The sequence below is a fragment of the Homarus americanus genome, unplaced genomic scaffold, assembly GCF_018991925.1.
Source record: "Homarus americanus isolate GMGI-L3 unplaced genomic scaffold, GMGI_Hamer_2.0 scaffold345, whole genome shotgun sequence".
Taxonomy (NCBI): Eukaryota; Metazoa; Arthropoda; class Malacostraca; order Decapoda; family Nephropidae; genus Homarus; species Homarus americanus.
The window spans coordinates 53,368-60,811 of NW_024753912.1; positions in this window are offsets into that span (position 1 = coordinate 53,368).

Here is a 7,444-nt window from a genome sequence, read left to right on the forward strand (position 1 = left end):
CCCAACTAACCAACCACCTCACCACCAATAACCACAAACTCACCCACCAACCAATCAACACCTCAATAACCACCACCAACTAACTCAACTCACCACCAATCACCAACCAATCACCACCAACCAACCACCACCACCAATCAACCAACCACCACCAATAACCAATCACCAACACCACCACAATCACCACCACCACCACCACCACCACCACACCACTACTACCACCACCACACCAATTACCACCACCACCACACCAACTACCACCACCACCACCACCACCACCACACCACACTACTACCACCACCACCATCACTACATAACAATTACCACACCACCACACTACCACTACCACACCACCACCAATTACTACTACCACCACCACCACCACCACCACACCACTACCACCACACCAAACCACTACTACCACCACAGCACTAACACCACACCACAACCACTACCACTACCACCACCACTACTACCACACCACCACTCACTCACTACCACACCACCACCACTACTACCACACCAATTACCAGGTTCATTCGTCAAGACAGGTAAAGCAGCATCACGGACGGTACAGGAGCAACATCAGGAACGGGAATTAACCTGAGCGACATCAACGTGAGGCGGAACTGAAGGCCGTTTAATCAGGGCAAATTAGGTGTGAGATCAGGGTGACATCGGCAACAAAGGTTTATCTGGTGACATCGACAACAAAGGTTTATCTGGTGACATCGACAACAAAGGTTTATCTGGTGACATCGGCAACAAAGGTTTATCTGGTGACATCGACAACAAAGGTTTATCTGGTGACATCGGCAACAAGGTTTATCTGTGACATCGGCACAACAACCAACAAACAACACAAAAACACAAAATCGGCAACAAGGTTTATCTGGTGACATCGGCAACCACCTCATGGCCGACATCGGGGGTGATTCAGAGGTCACAACAATCATCGCTTTTAGAGGCACTGCAATATCGGGGGGTTGGAGGTGGAGGGGCAGACAGAAAGCCATCACACAGACCTTCTCTCACCTGGATCAAAATAAACTAGGCAATGATCCAGGTTGGCTCAGATCCCAAAAAAATCCACGGGTACATATCCCCCCCCCCCCCCACCCCAGAACAGCCGGCTTATCTGGCCAAGACAACCTATCCGCTCACTCTCACGTCCCCAGGGGCCTCTCTCTCTCTCTCTCTCTCCTCAACACCTTCACCTCCTCTCCACGTCTCTCTGTCTGTCTGTGTGTGTGTGTGTGTGTGTGTGTGTGTGTGTGTGTGAGGGCCCCCAAACCCTCCTGGTGTGGGATATCTAGCCACTCTCCCTCCCCCTCTTCCTCTTCTCTCCTCTTCCCCTCCATTCAATCCTTCCCCCCCTCTTCACCTCTTCCCCTCCACCCCCATCCTTCCCCCTCTTCCCCCTCCACCCAATCCTTCTCCATGTTATTCCCTTCTTTCCTCTCCTTCCTCCTCCTCCTCCTCCTCACCACGCCCCCTCCCACCCTCCCTCTCCTCGCCCTCCTCTCCCCCACTCCTCTTCGCCAATATAACCGTGGAGTGGACAGACAAGATATAAGGGTCGGCCAAGTATGAGCTCCGGCCCTCTCCACAGCCAGCGAGTGAGTGGGTGAGTGTTTCTCTCCTCACTTCTCTACCTCCCCTCTCTATATTTTCAAACCTTTCCCCTTTCATCCTTTTGTCTCTCTCTCTCTCTCCCTCTCTCTCTCTCTCTCTCTCTCTCTCTCTCTCTCTCTCTCTCTCTCTCTCAACCATCCCACAGGCTAAGATCCACCCACGTAGGAACACCGTGCACCTGCAGACACCGTGCACCTGCGAACACCGTGCACCTGCGGGTACCGTGCACCTGCGAACACTGTGCACCTGGAGCACCGTGCACCTGCGAACACCGTGCACCTGCGAACACTGTGCACCTGCAAACACCGTGCCTGCAGACACCGTGCCTGCAGACACCGTGCAGGAACACCGTGCACCTGCGAACACCGTGCACCTGCGAACGTACTGGATCAGCCAACTCTCTTCATTAAGAAAGAAAAACGACTTTCTTCTTAACAGTTAAATGAGTTGAGAATAAAAGATGATTATTTTAATATAATGAAGGAACGAAGATCTCCCTGCCAGGCTACACGTGCTGTCCTGTGTACACCAATGTTGTACCTGATGCTGCTGTACACTACATGGTGGTGTACACTAACCAAGTGGTACACACACACACACACAAAACTGGGCATTTGGAACAAGCCCTAGGGGGTAGTGGAGAGGAGGCCAGGGAGAATTATGGGTGGGAGGAGATGGGAGGGGGTTGGAGGGAGGAGAGGAGGGTAGGGGTGAAACGTGACCGGACGAGGTGATCATGGCATTACCTGTTGGAGCGTCCTCCCTGGGTGAACTATACCCCCAGGTGATCTGTTCATTGGCGTGGAGGAGGAGGCAGAGGAGGGGAGGAAAGAAGGAGGAGGAGGAGGAAGAGGAGGAAGAAGGAGGAGGAGGAGGGAGAAAGAAGGAGGAGGAGGAGGAGAGAGGAGAATGGAGGGGAGAAGAGGGAGGAGGAGGAGGAGGAGGAGGAGGGAGGAGGAGGAGGAGAAAAACAGATGAGGGAGAAATGGAGGAAGGAGGGAGGAGGGAGGAGGAGGAGGAGGAGGAGGAGGAGGAGGTGTTCACCAGTACTAGGCGGAGTGTGTGCTCCTCAAACCCCACAGTGCCTAACTCAACGATTGACTCTCTCTCTCTCTCTCTCTCTCTGATATGTTAATTAATCACCACTTTTCACATTTAACTCCACCCTTTCAATATTTCCTCCCTCTTCTCCCTCTCCATATGTCTCACCCCCCCCAGGAAGACCCTCAACCTCCTCCCTCTCTTTGTTGCTCACTAGTGGATGGTGGAGTGACGATGGACTGCCACAAAGACACCAATCTTGACAAGGAAGGACTCAACCCCTTCCCTCCTAGCCCACACCTGTAAACTCAACGCCCTCCCCCCTACTTCCATCTCCCCCAATTTCCACACCTCTTAAAACCCCACCCCTACTACCACCTGTAAGCCCCATAACCTCCACTACCACACCTGTATACCCAGCCAACGCTCTAGTTCACCCTCATCAAAACACCAACAAACTCCAAATGAGAGAGAAGTATTGCAAGCCACCAACTCAAGTCTTCCTGTTGGGATGAAACTTTTCAAATAAAAGTTAGGAATCCGGTCAAGGTTCCGGTGAGTGAGGGATTTTGGGGGTGAGTGGGAGTGGGGGTGAGTGGGGTCAGCTGACGGAGAAGATTTTCCTCACTACTACTACTACTACTACTACTACTACCACCACTACTACGGCTACTGGGACTTCCGTTGCTCATCAAGTCTGTTATTTCGATTCCCGTTGTGATAACCGTTAAGTCCTGTTACTGTTTTTAGGCATTTTGTTCCATGTGTCAATCTCCTCCAACACAAGTGTACACCATCAGCACCACACACCCAAGTCTTCCCTCAACACCACCAATCAACACCATGTACACCATCAGCACCACACACCAAGTCTTCCTCAACACCACCAATCAACACCAAGTGTCACCATCAGCACCACACACCCAACCCCCTCAACACCACCAATCAACACCAAGTGTACACCATCAGCACCACACACCCAAGTCTTCCTCAACACCACCAATCAACACCAGTGTACACCATCAGCACCACACCCCAAGTCTTCCCTCAACACCACCAATCAACACAAGTGTACACCATCAGCACCACACACCCAAGTCTTCCCTCAACACCACCAATCAACACCAGTGTACACCATCAGCACCACACACCCAAGTCTTCCCTCAACACCATCAATCAACACAAGTGTACACCATCAGCACCACACACCCAAGTCTTCCCTCAACACCACCAATCAACACCAAGTGTACACCATCAGCACCACACACCCAAGTCTTCCTCAACACCACCAATCAACACCAAGTGTACACAACACCACCACACCCAAGTCTTCCCTCAACACCACCAAGTGTACACCATCAGCACCACACACCCAAGTCTTCCTCAACACCACAATGACTACCCAAATCAACGAAGAACCCCCCCAAAACACCATCAGTGGGGTAAGTTAAGCTCGCTAATCCAATTTGCTTTTATTTTTACCAACTGTGATCTTGACATTCGACTTAATGACCCGAAAATCAATAGGGAACTGCCCTTAATAGGATAAAGGTACTTATGTAATATAATGATCATTGGTGTATAGAAACCCAAGTTACGCAAAGGACACTAAACAACAACAACAACAACAACAACAACAACAAACAATGATTATGGATTGGTGATGGATGTGGCAACAATAACAACTACCCACTACCACCACAACCACTGTTTTCATCCCCACCCATCACTTCTTTCACCCCCACCACCACTGCTTTCACCCCCACCCATCAATGCTTTCACCCCCACCCATCACTGCTTTTACACCCCACCCACCACTGTTCACCCCCACCATCAATGCTTTCACCCCACCCATCACTGCTTTCACCACCATCCTTTTCACCCCACCACTGTTACCCATCAATGCTTCACCCCACCACCACCTCCACCCTGCTACCCCACTCACCACTCTCACCCCCACCCACCACTGCTACCCCAACCCTCCACCCCCCACCACCACTGCTTCCACCCCCAACCCACCACTTTCCCAACCACTCACCCCACCACCACCTTCCACCCCAACCCACCATCACCCCACCACGCCACCCCCCCACCACTTTCACCCCACCCACGCCCCCCACCACATTCCACCCCAACCCCACCCACCACTGCCACCCCCACCCACTCCACCACCACACAACCCACTTCACCCCACCACCTGCTTCCACCCCCAACCCCTGCTTTCACCCCCCACCACCCTGCTTCCCAACCCACCACTGCTTTCACCCCCAACCCACCCTGCTTCACCCCACCACCACTGCTTTCACCACCCTGCTTCCACCCCTACCCACCACTGCTTCCACCCCCAACCCACCACTGCTTCACCCCCCAACCCCACTGCTTCCCACCCCAACCCACCACTGCTTTCACCCCCACCACCACCGCTTTCACCCCACCATCAAACACATTAGCGTGAAATATCAAAGATAGAAGAAAAAAAAAGGTTTTACTTGTATGAATAAAGGTGCATTAGCCGAGCCGCTTACCTCAGGGTTCAAGCCACTCATGAAAGATTTAAATGAAGGGACATACAATGCTCTAGCGGACGCCACAATGTCTAGCGGACCCACAATGCGCACAATGCTCTAGCGGACGCCACAATGTCGCGGACGCCACAATGCTCTAGCGGACGCCACAATGCTCTAGCGGACGCCATAATGCTCTAGCGGACCCCATAATGCTCTAGCGGACGCCACAATGCTCTAGCGGACGCCACAATGCTCTAGAGGACGCCATAATGCTCTAGCGGACGCCATAATGTCTAGCGGACGCCATAATGCTCTAGCGGACGCCATAATTCTCTACAGGACCCATAATGCTCTACAGGACGCCAAAATGCTCTACAGGACGCCATAACACTCTAAAAGACGCCATAATGCTCTAGCGGACGCCATAATGCTCTAGCGGACACCATAATGCTCTAGAGGACGCCATAATGCTCTGGTGTTATCCTAAGACTCCCAGCTGACGATATCATCCACCTCAAAATTCGACAATATCATCCAGCCCAAAAAATTCGACTAACTCAAGTCTCTTAATTCGAGGGCATGACGCTGCTCCCGGCTCACAGGAGGTAATGAATACACACAGACACAGGAGTTAACACGGCGAGCCAGGCAAGAGAGGAGTTCAAAGTAAGTCGCGCGTTGAAAAAAATTAAAATACATTTCACAAGAGACGATGAAAGCTGTGTGGGGGTGGCCGCTGTGTGGGGGTGGCCGCTGTGTGGGGGTGGCCAACATACACACTGAGGTCATAAAGCAGGTTTGTACACCCGCTGGGGATTTATGGCGTCACCTTAATAACAAATGGCGAGTAGCCCTCCCGACCCTCTAACACACACACACACACACACACACACACACACACACCTGACACACACACACACACACCTGACACACACACGCACACACCTGACACACACACGCACACACCTGACACACACGCATAGCTGAAACACACCTGACATGCGCACACACACACCTACACACGTACGTTTTTATGACATTACCCCTGATGACGTTGAAAGTGTACACAAGGTGATCAAGTCATCCACTCAATGGGTTAGGAAGTCATCGTACTCCAGTAAATACTAAGTGATCGTACTCAAGAGGCGAGGTCATCGTACTCAATAGAGGTTAAGTAATCGTACTCATGGTTAAGTGGTCAACCAGTATAGTAGTAGTGGTAGGTAAGCATAGTAGTAGTGGTAGGTACATGGTGATGGTGGTGGAGGGGAGGCCTGAGGGGGAGAGGGGAGAGGGGACAGACTAGGGGAGAGGGGAGACTAGGGAGAAGGAGAGGGGAGAGACTAGGGAGAGGGGAGACTAGGGGAGAGGGAGAGACTAGGGGAGAGACTAGGCAGAGGGGAGAGACTAGGGGAGGGGGAGAGACTAGGGGAGAGACTAGGGAGAGGGGGGAGAGACTAGGGAGAGGGGAGACTAGGGGAGAGACTAGGGAGAGGGGACAGACTAGGGAGAGGGGGAGACTAGGGAGAGGACAGACTAGGGGAGAGACTAGGGGAGAGGGGGAGAGACTAGGGCGAGGGGAGAGACTAGGGGAGAGACTAGGGAGAGGGAGAGACTAGGAGAGGACAGACTAGGGGAGAGGGGAGAGACTAGGGGAGAGGGGGAGACTAGGGAGAGGGGAGAGACTAGGGGAGAGGGGAGAGACTAGGGAGAGGGGGAGAGACTAGGGAGAGGGGAGAGACTAGGGGAGAGGGGAGACTAGGGGAGGGGAGACTAGGGGAGAGGGGGAGAGACTAGGGAGAGGGGGAAGAGACTAGGGGAGGGAAGAGACTAGGGGAGAGGGGGAGACTGGGGAGAGGGGAGAGACTAGGGGAGAGGGGAGAGACTAGGGAGAGGGGAAGACTAGGGAGAGGGGACAGACTAGGGGAGAGGGAAGAGACTAGGGGAGAGGGAGACTAGGGGAGGGGGAGAGACTAGGGGAGAGGGGAGAGACTAGGGGAGAGGGGAGAGACTAGGGAGAGGGGAAGAGACTAGGGAGGGAAGACTAGGGGAGAGGGAGACTAGGGAGGGGGAAGAGACTGAAGAGGGGGAGACTAGGGGAGGGACACTAGGGAGAGGGAAGAGACTAGGGAGAGGGACAGACTAGGGAGAGGGACAGACTAGGGGAGAGGGGGAAGAGACTAGGGGAGAGGGACAGACTAGGGGAGAGGGACAGACTAGGGAGAGGGGACAGACTAGGGGAGAGGGGAAGAGACTAGGGA